Here is an 18,400-nt window from a genome sequence, read left to right as displayed (position 1 = left end):
AGTTCTGGGATGTTGGTTAACTAACTGTTAGGAATGAGGCTGGTGGGATTCCCCTCCATTTCTGAGTGACTGGGAAGAGAGGAGGCAGCTGCATTCTGGGCCCTGCTCTGAGGGCCAGTGATCGAGGGTTGGGGGGCACACCCAGACTTCCTCTGCTGAGCCCCGGGTGCAGGTTTCCGAAGTTTCAGCTTATGACCCCGGCCTATCTCCTTCCTGGGCCTCAGCACTTCCAGTGGTAACAAAGGAATGGACTCATTCACCTCGGCCAGCTTCTCTAAGTACAGTGAGGAGAGAAACAGCCTCTGTTCTAGCTCGAGGGGCCATTTTGGGTGTTTTTAGTAATCATCACTCAGGGAGTGCCTACTGTAAGCCCCAGGCTCTGGGCTGAGCATCTCACATATGGGATCTCCTCACCACAAGCCTGTGAGGGAGGACAATTATTGTACCCATTATGCAGATGAGGAAATCCATGTTCACAGAGAGATTAAGCGACTGCCCAAGTGGAGCAGCAAAGAAGGGCAGACCCGAGTCACTCTGACCCAGACCCTGATGTGAATGCGGTTGCCACCTCCCACCACCCACCCTATGTCATTCTCAGGCCCACCCAGGATGCTCTGAGGAGGGAACAATCCTAGAATCAGGGCACCGAGGTAGAGGTAAGCCCCCGAGTTCTATAGCACTGCCCACCACTGCCACCATCCAGTCACAGAGTGGCCTACAGCAGACCCTGTCACCTCCAGAGCTGGCCCCTTCCACCCTGAGATTCGCAGCAGGGCTGCGGGCCTCTTTGTAACCCACTTTGGGGACTGTCATCCTACACACCCCTCCATGAAGAGCAACGTGCCTCGCCGGCCCCCTGGTTGAGAACACCCTGGACAGGAGCCAGACTTTCATCGGAGTATTCTCATCAGCCAGGAAGACTTTTCTTAAATTTTACTTTCTGGAGTTTGTTTAAATATAAAACTATATTATTCATTCATTTATTCAATACCTTCATTTATTGTGCATCTACTCTGCTCCGGGCTCTGGGGACCACGGTGAACAAAACAAAGGCCTTGCTCTCGTGTGGTTTAGCTTGCTTTTCCAAATAGACATTGCTAGACCCCACCCTGACGTGCACTGCCAGCCAGAAGAGATGGTGATGCCCGCCCTGTGGACTCGCTGCGGCGGTCTGGCCTCCGCTCCATCCCCGCCCAACGTTCAGTCCCTCAGTGGCAGCCCCAACAGGAGCTTGTCAGTGTCCTGCTCAAATGTGGTTGGCGATGGGGAGCTCCTCCCCCTTCCCGAGGCTCTGCCCTCTGTCCCTCTGTCCCCTCGCTGCTCATCCTCTGTGTGGAGCTGAGCTCTGTCCTCCCTCAGCCTCCACGAAGGGTCTAGGCCTGCCATCTGCCCCTCTTCACATGACATGAGAGCTGGCACCCCAGCACCCTTTCCTGGCCCCCAGAAATATACCAGGGGGAAGCACCTGAAGAGAATTGCATTTGCTTTTCTGCCTAGCTGTCACCTACAGGGTGGGTGGGTCCTAGACCCAGGCTGTGGCCCTCACTGCCATTGCCCAAGGGCCCTGTAAGATCTGCCCAGGGCCACTGTGCTGGAGTGTGGAGCGTCCCCTGAGGTTCTTCTGTCCCACTGGAGTGGCCCAGAGAGAAGCTGAGTGTGCAGGGCAGAGGGCACTGTGCACATAACAAGCCAAAATGTCTGGGCTCCCCGCCCTTGTCACCATTCCCACACTACAGGTCCCAGTGAATCCCCAGGGGAGAGATAATGGGGCAGTTGTTGAAAAGAATATGATAATAAAGCTCATTCAATCACTGTGTCAACACTCCAGCTGAATGAGAGGCCGAAGAGCCAGGCTGGCCAGCCGGGAAGGTCAATATTGACTCAGGCCGGCCTCTTGGGCCCAGCTCCAGCTGCATGCACAGCGCCGTGGGCCAGCAGCAGCTCAGCCAGAGCAGGCCTCTGACCTCTGTTTCCTGCACTCAGAATCCCAACCCCTTCCCAGTCCACAGCATTGGGCTTCTCTGGGCATGGGGTTATCTCCAAGGGGAGAGTGAAGAGAAGCCTTCCTGGGAGGGCTGCAGGCCAGGCACCTCTTCACTGTCCCGGACCTTCAGTCCTCATCACCGAGTCCTCAGTGCCTCTCTAGAAAGGTCGTCTAGAGTCCCATAGGCAGGATGAAGTCCCCTAACCACACAAAAGGATTATGTTTTTACAGCCCCTAACTTTCTATATCTATTTTGTTTATCTCCTGACTTCATGCTCACAATACGGCTGTGAGATGGGCCAAACCTGCTTTACTGGGTGCATTTTAAAGACGGCAGGCGGCCGGGGAGAGGGAGGACACGAGAAAGGGAATATGCACACATACATGTATAAAGTAGGTACCTAGCACATGCCAGATACCGTGCTTGGTGCTTTTCTTTTTTTTTTTGTTTTGCTGAGGAAGAGTTGCCCTGAGCTAACATCTGTTGCCAATCTTCTTCTATTTTGTATGTGAGCCGCTGCCACGGCTTGACTGACAAGTGGTGAAGGTCCGCACCTGGGAACCAAACCCATGCCGCCATAGCGGAGTGCACCGAACTTAACCACTAGGCCACCAGGGCTGGCCCTCAGTGCTACTCATTAGTGCATTTAAGGGTCACAACTCTACACGCAGATATTATGAGCTCTGTTTTACCAGTGAAGAAACCAAGGCTTGGAGAGAAGTAACTGTCCAAGATTATAAGTGTGGAGCTGGGATTCAAACCCAGATCTCTCTGATCCAAGCTCCTCTGTCACACCCGGCGCCCAGAGAAGTCAAATGGCTACCCCCACAGCTACTCGGGGCAGAGATCAGACTGGAAGCCTCAAGCCAGAGGCTCCTTCTGCCCCAGGCAGCGCGTATGGTAGCAGTGTGTCCAGGGTCACCCGGGAACACGTGAACACGTGTTACATGTACAGAGCGTGCTGCTGTTTCTGCCTCCAAAACCGGATCCGCTTCCAGAAATGGCCCCTTCCCTGGGCCACCTCACTACCTGCCCTCCGTGGACCCTCTGCCTTGACTTTACTCCCACTGCTTTGCTCTGACACCCTCCACAGTCTCCTGCTAGAGAGCCAGAGCGTCTCAAAGTGCTCCAAGAGAGTAGGGCTCGGGTAGCTTCACCTTTTCTAATACTAACAACTGGAGGCTGGGGAGGTGGCCCCTGCTGGGGCTGCTCTACATCATCATTGTGACTCCTCGCAACCATCCTATGATGAAGGCATGATCATCCCCATGTTACAGATGAGGATATTAACAAGTTTGGAGAGAAGTAAAGCAACTTGCCTAAGGATCAAAGGCAAATTCGAACCCAGCTCTTTTGGGTTCCAAACGTTGTGTTCTCAGCCACTGTGTGGCCTGAGGAGAACTCACAGCATTGCAATATATGCCACACCAGCCACAAAAGACCAGAGCACAGATGGAGACCCGAACCCCTTCTCCTCCCCCACCTAGAAAAACAAGTCAGAGGAGCCTAAAAAACACCAGGATGGGGCAATATGTAGAAAACGCAGCCTATACCCTGGGAACTCTTCATGTCTTAGTCCTTGGTGTTCCTAGTAGCATCTACATCTAGGTTGGATGCCGCTCACTGGGGGTGGGGAAAGATGGACTGATTTTAGCAGGTTGGAGATCCGGGGAATGAGCTGGCAGGCTGGGATGTGCCGAGCAGCACCTCTGCCTGGGGCCGGTGCTCAGCACAGACGCTGGGCCTGCTACTGCCCTTCCTGTTCGGGAGCCTCTTTCCCAAGCAAGAGTTCAGCGCACCAGCCTAGGTGACACTGCCTCGCCCCAGACAGGCATCAGACCTGATGAAAGCAGAGGCTGGGTCAGGGCAGGGCCTGGCATTTGAAGCCCTGCCGCCTGCTGTGGGCTGGGGAGGTGGAAGTAACAATGCACATCCACTAAGGACTGAGAAATAGCACCGAGAAGGGACCACTGCTGCTGCCTAACAGTACCAAGAATGGGCCAGTCCGGGAAGGCCACCTGCCTGCCCACTGTCCCTTCCAGCGTGTCCTTCAAGAAGGTCTCGAGGAGGCTCCTAGACACCTTACCAGGGCTGGAGGTCCCTCACTCACCTGCGGGCCGCCTTCCTTGCCGCCTCTTCCTCTGGAATCCTCACCCTTCAGGGGTCAGGGCTCTCAGGCACCGAGGAGAGGAAGACTGGGGACCTTCCCCAGCCAGTCCTCCGACGCCTAGGTGGAAACAGATCAGAAATTCATTGTGACAAATGTTGTTAAGTGTCCCTGCAGATTTTGCGACTGGCCGGAATCCAGAGCAATCAGAACGCCTCACGCCCGCCTCCCGACTGAGCCACCTTCTCAGGTACAAGGGGAGGCGGCGGGCTCCCCGCGGGGCGCACGGGGACGAGGAGGCAGTGGGCGCAGCACGCTTCCGGCCCCTCTCCCCACCGCGCTCCGACCTAGCGCGGCCACCCGGCCCCACCTCGCAGGCCCCAGGGGGGCGCCCTCTGGGACGCGAATCCCCCCAGCCCCGCGCCTCAGCCGCCCAGCCAGCCGGGGCGGGAGGGCCGGGCGCACACGCGGCGGTAGGTCCCGCTCCCAGGGGCGCCGAGCTCTGCGTCCCTGCGCCCAGGGCCCCTCCGCCTGGCGCCGGCCGCCCCAGGGCCGCTCCCGGGTGCACAGGGCGCCCGCCAGCCCCTAACTTCGGGGAATGAAAACCCCGGGAAAGGGGGCCGCGCGTGCGGGGAGGCCTGTCCCCGTGTCCCGGCCCCAGCTCAGGGAGGTTAGCCAGCCTCCCTGGGTGGCCGAGGCACCCACCTGCCGAGCGGGAAGCCCCCGGAGCGCTCGGAGAGGCCGCGGGAGCCGGGCCCGCCCTCCGCGGGAGGGACCACAGCGCCGGGAACGACGAGGAGAGGCCGCGCTTACATGTTTGTGCAGCGCCGGCTTCACCTGGCCGCGAGTTTGATTTCAGGGTGTGGCCTCAGGTAGACACGGCGAACACAGAGCCCGGGAAAAGTCGCCGAGGGGCGCAGGGGCCGTGGCCGGGAGCCTCTGTGCCCGAGGGGCGCCCCCGTGCTCAATCCTTTTCCTCTAATAGCTGGCCTCCAGCTCCCGCCATCCCTTCGCCTTCGGGCTGTGGTCCCGACTGGACCCGCTGCCACGACCCCTGGGCGGCCACGCGGAGGCCTGACCTGGATGTCCGCTGAGCGCCTCTCTGTGTAATTAACTCGTTAATTTGCATTGCAGATGAACGCTCTGGAGGCTGCTGGATCCTAGAGGTGCAGCGGGGCGAGTGCGCCCACCCACACATCCTGAACAGCCTCAGCTGGACTCCTACAACCTGGCACCTCGGCCTGTCCTCCCCATCTGGACAAGGCCCTAAGACTGTCCTGGGGTAGCCCCCTTGTGCAGGCAGGAAAGCAGGATTTAAAGAGATTCCAATTCCCTTGTCAGATCTTGCTCTCAGTTCTGGGAACCTCTGTCTTCAGGATTCTGGAGTAGGGAACCTCTGGGAAAAAAAGCTTCCAGGAGCCCAGCAACACTAAATAGAGAATGGGATGGGAGGGATTCCAGAGCCTTCATCCCCTGGTTGTCTCCTCTAGCTCTAGCCTAGGAGCAGGATGGCCATTCCGAGTAGCTCACTCTTGGCTGCCCTTTGCCCTGCTTCTTTTGGGTTAGAGTCTGGTCTCTCCTGTGTATATACGTTGTTGGGGCAGGGCAGGGGCCACCTGTCTGTCTCTTCCCCAAACAAGGAAGTGAATGAAATGCATTATGTTGTTGAATGTTGCTGTCCTAGACTTGGGCCCCCAGAGAGGCTGTGTCTGACTGAGTGCTGAGGGGATTCTGGCTTGGAAATTCAGTACATCTGGACCCCAAATGCTGCCCCCAAGCAGTGGCTGGGTGACTGCCAGTGTCACAGAGCGAGGACCAAGGACAATGCAGGGATTTTTGTCATTGTTGGGCACCCCAAACTTTAGTTATTAATTAAGGTCACTATTGCCATGTATCATTTTTGTTCACTGATTCTTTATTATATCAATGCAATTGATGGATAAAGCATCTGCATATGGGCTCTATTGCTTATGCAGTTTGCTCTAGGCTCCTACCAAACAGAGCTAAGGTGGCTGGAGGGAATTCATCAGCCCCGAACAGCCCTGAACCCTGTCTGGCTGCACCACCAGCCCCGATGCCCTCAGCCTCCCTGGGGAAAGCGTGGTGGTACCGGTGGAGACACTGTGAGAGTGGTGTGGACGCTGGGACAGCTAACTGCAGGTCCCCCTGCCGTCCCCCTCCACGCACTCATACGTACATTTAGTCTCTACTCTTCTCCCTACCCTCTGTCTCTCCTCCTCTCTGTGTCTTTCCCAAGCAGATTCTTTCTCTTTCCTCTGACCAGGCAACACTGTAGGCCTGACCCTGTTAGCCAACCCCTCACCTCCTGTGGCCCCCCCAGGAAGCTGCCTGCTGAGCCTAGGATGAGGGAGCAGTGTGGTGGGGAGGGGGCAGGTGACACAAGTATGGCTTTCCCCACAGACTCGTTACCCAGGGACATGGGAGCACTGGCTGAATGCTGGCTGCGGGAAACAGGTTGTGCTGAGTAGGGGGTAGGGGGACTGGGTGCTGAGGATTTGAAATGAACCATGAAGCAAAGCTAGAGTGAAATGCATTATGTTGTTGAACCTAGAATCAACACCCTAAATTATTTTTTACTGACTCACAAATGTACACATGAATTATTTTCTTTTAATACAAATACCTTATATACCAAAACCACAGCTCCAAGCAGTATTTTTGAACTGTTGAATTACAATAAAGTGTGATATTGGACTGTTATCAGAAATGAAATGGTATTTAGTTTGGTTTGAATCCAGGCTTGGGAATCTCAGCAAGGCTACTAGCTAAGTCCCATCCTTACCCTGTAGGGAGTGAGTCTAGGAAACCCTGGGGTCCTCCCACCTTTGGGAGCTGCGATGGGGTTTGGGGCCTTAAGAGAGGCAGAGACTCCCAAATAAGACTGATCAAGGAGGTAATGACTGGAGGTGTTCAAGAACCCAGATAACTATCGGTCAGATATGCTAGAGAAAAGGTTCCCATACTGGATACTAGATTAGACTAGGGGACCTCTCGGGCCCATCACAACCCCAGGTTTCTGCACTTCCAGTCTACAGGTGGGTCAGCTGCGCTGGGTTGGACGACCTTCTGCAAACTAAGATGGCTGGGATGTGCAGAATGGGTCCTGAGTGATTAATTACTGTGTGTGACTCCCCCCTTCCCTATCCTCCTCTGATCTATGCCCAACTCAGCCCAGGAGGAGGGGGCAGAACAGCAGTGCAGGAAGTGGCAGGAACATTCTAGGGCACTGTGTCTCCTCCAGCGGCCACGGGCCTCCCTCTGCCCTGTTCCCAGGTCGCTGTGCCGAGCACAGGGAGAGGGACCCGGCACCCCCTTCTTTGAAGAGGCTTGGCGGCTGGCATAGGGCTTGGTCTGGGAGTTGTTCATGCACTGCCAGGCTACGAATTGGGCAGGAGCTCTGGACAGGGACACCAAAAACGATATTTCATGGGCAATGTGTCCTGGAGCCCCGCCAGCTCTGGGGCATTGGCAACCAGTACTGTCTGGGAGAGTGAGAGGGCGGGCACTTCCCGGCTCTCTCTCAGCCTGTGGTTGTTGGGGCCTGTTGTAACATCTGAGCACCTACAGCCAGGGCTGAGAGCCTGGGTTAGGGCCGAAGAGGAAAGATATGGATTGACTTGTGGTTCAGAAACACAAACATATTATCGTTTCCCTGCTCCTTTCAGCTCCATGACTTGAAAAGCTTCCTGGGGATCAGGAAAGCTCACCCACTCTTCCGGAGCTCCTGTCTCTGGAGGACTCTGCCCTCCTCTAATAATGGTCATAATAACGCCTGCCACTTATTGAATGCTTCCCATGGGCCAGGCCCCATGCTAAGCTATTTACACATATTGTCTCATGCAAGTCTTCACAACAACCCTGGCACGGAAGTACTATATTATTATTCTCAATTTACCGATGAGGAAACTGAGGTTCAGCGTGGTTAAGGAACTAGTTTAAGGTCTTATAGTTACTGAGTGGTGGAGCCAGAATTTCAACCCAAGTGTGTCTGCCCCCAACCTGTTCTCTTCACTCTGCACTGCTCAAAGCTCCCTGATTCCAAGGACCGCCTGATATGATTTGACGGTGTGGGGTCAAGTCCCTGGGAACAGTCGGTGGGGGAGGCACTGGTCATTTGCCTCCTGTGCCAAGTCTGACCACTGCCCAGGAAGAGTGAGTCATGTGACACAGAGGTGGGCGGTATCCCTCCCCCATTTCTGACAAGGGCATGTGGACCCCACACGGCATGGGGTATAAGGGACAGAGGAGACCTTGATTTCCCCCACCCTGTCACTGAGTCCCCTGCTGGGAACCAGGTGCTAAATTCCCCTGGTCATGAGCCTGCGCCCTGCCTAAAGTCCCTGCATCAGGCCCTCTGTCCTTCACAGACCCAGAATGGGCCCACGTGCAGGCACTGCTGGGGAGGGGGATGGCAGTCTGCTTGCTGCTCCACTAGGGGAGCCCCTTGGAGCCTGGGGCCCAGGAAAGGAAGCTGCCCACTCACCTGCAGCCCTAGCCCTAGGAGAGAGGCACTCTTTGGAGAAGATCCCTTCCTCCCCCTCTCTTCCAGGCTGTCCAACACCGTCCCTTGCTGCTCTGGGGGTGGCCTGGGCAGTACCCCCACCCTGATGGGACCACCCATCTCTCTCAGGTTTGCTGTTGTTGCAAACTTCTGAGGCTCTGGGGCATAAGCTGAGAGAGCTGACACTGCTGAGCCCTCAGGGTCTTAGGCAGGGGGGAGGGAGACAGAGTCTCGCGGCAGACGTTCTGGTGTTCTTGCTGGATTGGAGCCCCTCTGCCTCGCTAGATTCCCCGTGTGTCTCAGCCTCCATTTCTTAATGTGCATAATGGGGGAGAGAGTGCCTCTCTCCCTTGGGAAGGTGGTGGAGGGATGAGGTCTAGAGTATTGGGCTCCAGGGCCCCTGAGGACCAGCACTCCTAAACAGGGTGAGAGGTTCTTGACCCTCAGCTCTCACAGCTGCTGAAGGAACCAAAGAAGAAGCGCCCTTCCCCCACACCATGCACGCACACAGCTGCCACAGGGAGCTGTTTGGTGCCACAGGGACAGAATCCCAGGGTTCTCCCAGGAGAACTTGCTACTAAATCAACCCGACAGGTCTGTCTGCTCCAGATCCGGGAGAGAGGACCCCAGCCCAGGTGGCAGCACTGTCTGGCCCAGTTAGGCTCTTAGGAAAAGTCCATGGGACTCCCCTGCCCGGCTGCTGGACAGACGTGTCCTTCTGCCACCCTGAACCTCAGCAGAGGGAAACCAGCACACCCAGAAGTCTCCAGCCTCTCTCTGTCTGCCTTTTTCTCAAGTTCTGTATCTGTACTAGGCTCCCAATGCCACTGGGAATACGTAGGCCTGTTCTCCACAAACACAAACCAACACTGGGGGCTGAACTTTCCTGACAGTTCTAAAGTGGCCTGGTGACCTGGACAAGGCTCTCAGATGCAGGGGCCACTCTCTGTCCACCTCAAGGGGCTGAAGCAGAGGCAGGGCAGGCTGTAGCACCCTTCCTAGGGACATGGGGGTATGAGCTACCCTGGGGATGGCTGGGAACACAAAGAGCCACTCATGCTAAGGACACTCATTTTAGAGACATGATGAATTCATTTAATACCTTCTCACTATGATCATTTGCAGCCCCTGCTCTAAATGGGCTCCAACGTTCCATCCAAATGTTTGTTGCTGGCAGTTTAGTTTTCTGGCTGGCATTTTTGCTGGCAGAACTAACAGCTGGAAGCCTCCTCGAATGGAAACCCTTCACTGTTCTTTCCTCTCTCTTCTGAGCCTTCCGCGGTGCCCCTGCTCTGAGGCTGGGGCGGGGCTGTGACTGGCACCTGTTCCCTGGAGCCCAGGGTCTGACTTTCAGGAAGGACAGGTGAGTTGGAGGAGTGGGAGGTTTGTGACCAGGCGAGGGCTCAGGCAAGAGACCCAGGGAAGGAGAGTCTGAGGAAGCGTGATGTTGGCTGCCCCAGCCCCATCCACAGACCTCTGGGTGGAACACCTCAGCTCCAAATGCACCAAGTTCACAGGCTCTGGGCTGTGGGGCCTCCTAGGAGCACCGACCGTCTGGCTGTAGAGCTCATGGACCTCTGCCTTCTGTGTCTGCCCTGGGGCAGTGTTAGAGGGCATGACCTGTCTAACTGCCACTTGGCTGGGCTGTGCTATGCTTAGAGGGTCCTGGAGGGGCCCAGGCATCTACTGTCATCCCTTCGCAGGGTCTTTCCTTCCAGGGGTGGTGGCCTGCGGGATCTTCATGGGAACGCTGACATAGCAGGGGCCTGGTGTGCGCTTCCACACCCTCACCGGCACCTGGCAGGACAGTCCTTGCTGCGATGATGGACTGTCCAGGGGCAGACCGTTCCCTCCTCCACAGGAGCCCTGCACGCTCACTTACTCCTGGCCTTGCATTCTTGCCCCCCGGCCTGGCTCCAGGCCTCCCCAGGATCCGAGACATCCGCCTTTCTCCACCTTTCACGATCCCAGACACACCATCTTCCAGTATGATCCACACAGTGGAATACAAAAGTCTTCTTGTCCAGCTGGGCCCAGTAACAGGGTGACAGATGATAGGTGACAGGCTTCGCACTTCTGGGATCTGACCTCTGATGGTGGCCACTGGACATTTAAATTCCTGCCTGGGGTCATAGTGTATACTGGTGAAAGATCACCTGAGGTTAAGGGTCTCCTGCGTGCCTCCCCAACCTCCACCCCAGAATCTCTCCTTCTTTCCTGCATACTCTCATCATTACCCTCTTCTTTTGCTTAAGACATTGCCAGCCTCATGGTTAAAATGTCAAATGCCTCCTGGGGCAAGTAGTACTTGAGTGGATCCATTGACAAATTAGCTGGATCTGTTTATCAGACAGTGGCCTGGGTGGAGTGGGCAAAGCCTCTCCTGGGGGGGCCTGATGAACCAGCTTGGGCTGAGCTGGGCTCCACACTGAGCAAGATGCAGTGGGGTGGGGGGCCCAGGCCTCTGTTAGGGCAGGGGGCACAGAGGAGCGAAGGGACCTGTCGGCCTCCCACTGTGTCTGGCCAGGCTGCCTCTCTCAAGCCATCAAGTTAGGCAGTGGTTTGCGCCTGTCCCTGCTTGGGGGCACCTTTGACGCTGCTGCCCATGGAAAGGCCGCCTGGGTGGTGCAAGACTACTGGGCTGGGAGGTGGGAACCCCCAGGCCTGAAACGCTCTGCCACCACTTAGCTGTGTGGGTCTCAGGACCTGCTTCCTTCTCTGGGTCTCTGTTTCCCGCTATAAAATTTCAGGGCTTAAACTGGATTGAACATTCTTAGGGCCTCCCTTCGGCTTGACTGTGCCGCAGCAATCCAAGGCGGCCGGCTCCTTTCGGAGGCAGCCCTTTCCTCCTCTGCGCTCCTCCCCACTGACCCGGGACGGTGCCCTGGACCCACAGGGAGGCTGTGGCACAGCTGGTCTCCTGGCTCCCCCCACCCTCTATGTCTTCTTGTCCAATTCCATAGGGAACCTCATTTGAAGCTGAAAGAAAGAAAATGGAGGCTGGAGGCCCCAGGCCGGGAAGCTGAACAGAGAACCAGTCCTTCCGGTTTTAACCCTGCTGCTGCTGCAGCCTTCGGGAGCCTGGGGAAGGCAGGCAGGCAGCAGGGGGCCTTGAACAAGGTGACTGGCTCACTGCCATTTGCCCTGGGGTGAGCAGGCTGGGTTCCTGCTGCACTGGGATCAGGGACCAGAACAACGCACCTGCTGACCTGAGCGGTCTGGATCTACTTCTCTGAGCACCTAGAGGCCCCCTCTCCAGGGCAGCCTGAGTGTGCAAGAGAACATAGCCCTGCCTCCGCCCCCTTAGCCAGAGGCCCACCGGCCCCAGTGCTTTGAGGCTTGGGCAAACCAGAGCCAAGCAGAAAGATGTCGGCATTTGCTAACCGAGGCAGCACTTCTAGGGAGAAAGGTCGCCACAAAGAGCCCACAAGTGTACGAAAAGGTCATCATTGTTCCTCTGTAAAGACTTGGGTCTCTGCATTGCCTGGTGGGTCATAAAGAGGTTTTATAGAAGAAGATGCTGGCCAGCATGGGTGTCCCTTTGCTGAGGCTCATGTAGCCCCATATAGTTATGAGGCAACCTATTTTTGCATGCTAATTCCCCCCAGCATGTGAAAGTCTGTCGTGTTCTGGGTTTGCCTTGTTCTTTTAGGGGAACAGAACCCGGGATTGCCTTTTCTAAATTCATAGAACAGATAATCCTTTGGTAGGAAAAGCAAAAATCTCTGAGACTGAACTTTATGGTTCCTGGTTATTTCTGTCACCTGCCAGAGTGGTCAAGGAGCCCACTGTGGTCTCCAGTCTGGACCCTCTGCAAGCAGCACCTCCAAGTTTGTGCTTCAGATGGGGCTCTTTGGTACCCAGTTTCTCAAGGAATCGGGGCCACCATGTGACTAGAGTCCAGGCCCAGACTAGGCCTCTGGATTCCTTCACTGTGTACAGCCCACTTCAAGTCTTCAAGAGCTCATACTCGAAACCCAGAAGGAGAAGGAAACTCTTGCTAGGCTCAAGTCATTCCTTAGAGATTTGTCCTCATTGGACAAACAATTTGCTATTTGGGAAAAAACGGAGCTGGTATTGCATTTCTTCCCAGCGTTACTGAGCATGGATTGATCGGCATTCTGAGAGCTTGAGCTTTTCTTCAGGGCAGAGTTCTTCCAAAGCTACCTCCTCCACGAAGCCTTTTCTGATTCCCCTCTCCCTCCTGGCATTTTGTTCCTCTAACACTGATAATCATCCCAATGATAACGTTATCTTTTCCTGAGCACTTGTGTGCCAGCCATGCTGCTAAGAGTGTTCACATATGGCCTTACTTAATCCTCTCAACATCTGTCTCTTAGGTACTATAATTATCTCTGTTGGACAGGAGAGGAAATTGAGACCTAGAGAGATGAAGTAACTTTTCCAAGGTCACCCAGGCAGGAAGAGGCAGTGCTGGGCCTGACGTTCACCCGGCTCTCTCCGCACATTAACCATCCACCATCCTGCCTATTCCTGCGCTCGCGTATTTCCTTGAGCTCGCGTCTTCTGCCCATAACCGTAGAAGCTGCTTCTTCCTTTGTTTTTCATTTTCTTCTAATCTTTTTTCTGTCCATCTTTATCCAGTTCTATGTTAAGAACCATCTGCCAGTGTTGGTCTAAATTTATAAATTATCTGGACTGGATGGGTCATGACTGACAACTTCAGCAATGAGTCTGGGGCCCAGAGCAGGCAAAAGAAGGAAGCCAACCTGTGGCTGATCACAGCTCTGCAGCTCAGCCGGGGGTTGGCCCCAGGCTCAGCTTTCCTTTCCTCTCCTCTTTGGAAGGGCTGTAAGCTCCCTCAGGGCAAGGGCTCTGTCCTGTTCCTTTATCAGCCCCTGTTCCAGCCACCAGTGTTTTGTAGTTAGTAGCCAGGCAATGTCTGTTCCCTGCCTGCAAGCAAGTGAGCCAGAACAAGGTGCCAATTGCCATCTCCAAGTGCTGCCTGGAGCCCACATCTTGCTAAGAAAAGACAAGTTCCCCTTTATCTCTCACCCCACACTTCTCACCTTAGCCCTTAGTGGACCGCAGGGCTGAACTCAGAAGGGGGCAGCTTCCCAGGACCAGTCAGCCCACTCACCCCCGGAGGAGGGCCAGCTCGGCCTCAAGAAGTTGAGAGCTCTTTCTGCCTCCAAAGCTTCCATTTTCTATGCTCTGCTCTAACCTGTTGGCTAGCCCACTTTCTTCCACCAAGGCAAGTTCACAAAAATGAACCCTCTTCTCAAAACCCCTGATCAGAGGGGCAGGTTGCAGAATGCGTGTTTATGAGGCTTGTTAGCACCCTTCCTACCGCCCAAGTCTTAGGAACTGCTTCTGAATCTCAGGCCTTGCCACTCACGGTGTGGAGGGTATCCTATGGGAAGGGCTCTGCTTCAGGCTGAAGGACAGCTTCCCATGAGTCCTTCCTGCCTTCTGCATCCAGACACAGTGCGCCAGAGGCGTCTCTGGCTGCTTGGGTACGGAATGCAAGATCTCAGCATCTCCGCCTCCTCCCTGCCCGGCCCTCCCACAGAGGCAGGCAGGCATAAGAAAGCCAGCCCTCCCTGAGCCCTGTTAAAACCCCAGGCAGCCTTTTCCTCTCCTGCCCCCTATGCCCTGGCCTCTACCCTCTGCTCCCTCCTGGCCCAGCCAGCTGCCACTCTGCTGGCCTGCTATTTGCCTGGTGCTCCATAGTCCCTGCCATTCTGCCCCCAGCTGGGCACCACCTGCTGCTCAGCTCTGCACGCACGGGGACCCCCAGGCTTGGAGTCACCTTTTGCAAGGAGGCAGGAAATACTCCCACACCTGGGTCATTTTCCTCATCCTGGGGCCAGGTGTGGGGATTAATTGAGTGGGGGACACTTATGGGTTCATCCTGACTCTGGTCCCATATTCCCCTCCAGGACAGGGGCATTCCTGGTCGTCCTTGGGAGTTGTGCACAGTGTGGGCTTTTCTGTGCTGGAGACCCCAGACCTGCCTGCACCTTCCCTGTGCCTGGCACGTCCTCGAGAGCTCAGCTCACAAAGAATCAGTCTGTCCTCAGGGGACCGGAACATCTGTGCAGCCCCCACAGTCCCACCTTGTGGCCACTCACAGGGGCACACAGCTTTTCACCCAAATCAGGTGCTTCCAGAAGCCTTGCTCCTGGTGCCAAGTTCCCCGCTCCCCTCCGACTAGGCACTTTTGTCACTAGGGTTCCCAGGTTTGCCTCTTCTGAGCTGCAGAGGGGACCTCTTGCTTGGCCCAAAGGCCTTATTTCCATCTAGATGAGCTTCCATGGAGCAGAGTCCCAGGCCTATCAGCCTGGGGGCCAGGTAGCTCAGAGCTCATCCTCTATTCCTGGAACCCCATTCCCACCAGAACCAGCTTAGGGAAGGACCCCAAGCAGGACCCTCTGACCTTGGCATGTGATGGCAGGGAAAGAACAAATTATGTTGTATTAGCCTTGCTTCTCGGTGGGGCCCCAGCGCTTTATGAACCCCAGCTCACTGGGCCTGACCCCCTCAGAGCCCACCGAGTCATTAACCTTACAGCAGAGGTGGGGAGCCCGAGGCCTGTGAGGGGGGACGGTGCTCAGCCAGGGAGCCTGGCCTGACACCGAGTTCCAGAGACAGACTCTGTGGCAAGTCAAGCTCAGCCTAAGGGTGTGACTTAGAGCCTGGGACCCAGCGGATGCTCCATAAATATTTGTGGGATGATCACATGAGGGGAGTGTCCCAGAGGTGGTGGTGAGAGGGGCCTGGAGGAGCCTCCTAAAGGCACTGGCTTGGCCCACAGGAGCGGGAGGTAAAGGCAGGAACAGCAGAAACAAGCATTTCTCCCTCTGGCCAGGAAGCCCAAGACCAGCTTGGACAGGGCTGTTTCAAAATGGATCTGGAAAGGGAGTGGCAGGTGGGGCGGGACGTGGGGCTTCTTAGCCCAGGGCCGACAGCTGTCGCCCCATCCCAGAGGGTGGGCGGCCTGGACACCTGGGCACCCCCACCCTACAGGAAGCCTGAGCCCGCAGGGTCAGTGGGGACCTTACCTTGGCCGCTTCTCCGGGCAGCTGGGCCTCAAGCTTTCCACTGCAGGTCGGGGCTTGTCTCTAGCCCAGGAAGCCGTACTCCCTTCAGGCAAAAACGGAAAAAAAAAGAAAAAGAAAAAGAAAACCTCAGTTCGTTTCTCTCCTGGCCGCTTCTCCCGAAGGTTCCTGGTTGGTGTCGTCCTGCCTCTGTGGGCACACAGCCTCCTCCCTCCTGCGGCTTTTACTCACCGGTGTGCCTGTGAGGCTGCCAGCTGTGTGGGGGAGGTGGGGGGCCCACGCCCCTCTCTGCCTGCCACACACCAGAGCATGCCCTGTGGGGGCCAGGGGGTCAAGAGTCTGGCTTGAGCACCAGGCTGATCACTGGCCCCTGGCTAGGTCCCGAGTATGGAGAAGCCGCGCCCTGGCCAGCACCCTTCTCAGGGAACGCACCCCTGTGAGCCCGGCAGAGGACACACACAGGTGTTGGCTGGCACTGCATGGGAGAGTGACAATTCCTTGGTAGGAAGCTGTTTCCTTAGTGCCCGGGGCTGTCAGAAGAGGGGGCAGCCGATGCGCTGTCCAGCCTCCTGGAGGTTTGGTTTCCATCCTTGGCCAGCCCCTCTGGACCACTCCCCACCTTGGCTTCCTGCCGTGTGTCTGTCCTGTGGACTCAGAGAGGGCCTGGGCCTGTCTGAGCTGGAGCTGCTCCTCACCCTGCTCAGGCCAGCTGCTTGGTGTTCCTTTTCCACAGCACCCATCTCAGGGCCTGGGTGGGCCCAGCATCCATTAGGATGAACTGCTGCCAAATACCCCATCCCCACCTCTCCGCTGGATGCCCCTGCTGTCCTCAGCAGAGAAACCACACACACACACATACACACACGCACATACACACACACACACACACACACACACACACACACACGTGGGGCCACACCCAGCACAGAGCCACCTACCTGCCCAGGCCAGCCTAAGCCAATCCAGCCTCGCTCTCCAAATGCCACTCTGACCCTAGAAGCCACTCATTTACAGAAATATCCCGTGGGAGGTGAGTTCAAAGCCAGCCTGGGAGGACTCCAGTGAGCGCGGACCAGACTCCCCTTCTCTCCCGACACCTCCAGAGGACGCGGCAGCCTGATCACCATGTCTGCTATTGCACTTTGCTGGCTGGCGTCTCTCCCCAGGCACTTCGGGCCCCCACTGCGTCTTCCATATCCTTAGGGGGTGGCGGCAGACTCCCGGCAGGTCTCATCTTCCTCGGAGCTCACGGTAGGGAGGGGAGAGCTGGAAGGGGCGGGACTCAGGTGCGGCTCCAAGTTTCCAGCTCCCAAAATAATCAGATGCAAAAAGGGAAGGAAGAAACCTCCGGGCCAGCGGGTGACTCAGTGCCAGTGGGCCGGCTTAGTCACCTGGATGGCTGCTCTGGGCTCCTGGCACATCAGGCAGGGAGCGGTGCCCTCCCCCACCGCTGCCAACGGCAGAGCTGTCAAAGGGAGCGTGGCCGAGGAGCCCCAGCTGGCCCAGGGCTGCCTGGCAGGCAGCACCGGCGGGCTCCAGCCTCCTTCCCAGCCGCGGCACGCCCCTCCTCCACCGCGACCCTCTGCTCACTTCGGGATTCCTCCATTAAATCCTCAGGCAGCGACCTGCTCGTTTGGGGCGCCGAGCTGCTCCAACGTTGCTTGGCAATTTTGATATCGTCGGGGGTTGCCATGGGGAGGAGGGTGATGTCATTGACACAAAAAACCCACTGAATTTACAAATCAGTTGGGGCTGGAGCTATTTATAAAAACACGTTTTTTCCCTGCCTTCCTCTGCTGAGGGGAAGGGAGAGGAAGGGCTGCCTGCTCGGCTCCATGGGAGCCTCCCCCAGTGCCCCAGAAGCCAGACCTCCTAGGCTCCCCACCCCCGCAGAGCTGCGGGATTCAGACCTGGTCAGCCCTGAGCACAGCTGCGCTGAGCTCCTGTCTTGGAGTCTCAGCTGGTTTTCCTGTGAAGGGTGGGAGAGCAGCACATGGGGGTGCTGGGTAGGGTGGGCACCAGCTTCCTGGGTTGGAAGGGACAAGAAGCCAGCCACTCGATGAGAGCCCTTTGTTTCATGGCGCCTGGTCAGGAACAGGGGCATGGGTAGGTAGCTTGAGCTCCTCCTTGCACCCGCCGGTCAGCTCCTCTGGGTGTACCCGGTAGAGCCCGGCCTCCCATAATGGCCGCCCGCTCTCCAAGCCTCCTTGTCTCCTTCGCCGGCTTCTTTTCTTCTCCCAGTGTCCAACTGTGGGGTGCCCAAGCCCCAGTCTTGGCCCACTGCTCCTCTCGCCCCACACTCGCCCCCACTCCTGTTGAAACACCATCCTCTCCATGGCTTTGACCATCAACCTGGAAATGCTCACCCCAGAGCCCACATCTGGCTGCCCCACTGCAGGTGCCACCCCTGACAGTGCCCACTGCTGCTGACAGCCAGATGGAAACCTGCCATTCTTCTTGACTCTTCCCACCTCCAGCCCCTTACATCCAAGGTGGCACTAGGCTGCTCTATTATTTTTGAAAACTTTCGTAAATTTTCTTCCATAGTGAAGCAACATGGTGTTTGGTTAAAAGCCCAGGCTCTGGGTTTTCATAGTCCTGAGTTCACATCCCAGATCTGCCGTTCATCAGCCAGGTGACCTGTGGCGTGTCATTTAACCTACTGGACTCAATTTCTTCATCCATAAAATGGGGATGATTTCACCTGCCTTACAGGGTTGAGGGAATTAAATGAGCAAAGCTCCTGGCACAGGGACCACTCATA

At 56.4% G+C, this 18,400-nt stretch overlaps 1 protein-coding gene across 3 annotated transcripts in view; it reads right to left on the bottom strand.

Annotated features, from left to right (window-relative positions):
- PAK6 (p21 (RAC1) activated kinase 6) overlaps positions 1-16,969 on the bottom strand; it is a 37,836-nt gene extending 20,867 nt beyond the window's left edge. The window contains exons 1-3 of one of the 3 annotated variants that reach the window (XM_058541217.1): positions 16,575-16,969; positions 15,640-15,721; positions 4,096-4,212 (exon numbers count right to left, since the gene is read on the bottom strand). The gene's annotated coding sequence lies outside the window, so the exon portion shown is untranslated. Of the gene's footprint in view, positions 1-4,095; positions 4,213-4,797; positions 5,170-15,639; positions 15,722-16,574 lie in introns of those variants that run through there. The other 2 variants (XM_058541216.1, XM_058541219.1) reach the window with 2 other exon arrangements.
- Between the last annotated feature and the right edge of the window lie 1,431 nt (positions 16,970-18,400).

This window comes from Diceros bicornis, chromosome 5, assembly GCF_020826845.1.
Source record: "Diceros bicornis minor isolate mBicDic1 chromosome 5, mDicBic1.mat.cur, whole genome shotgun sequence".
Taxonomy (NCBI): Eukaryota; Metazoa; Chordata; class Mammalia; order Perissodactyla; family Rhinocerotidae; genus Diceros; species Diceros bicornis.
This window is presented reverse-complemented; position numbering and strand designations above follow the sequence as displayed.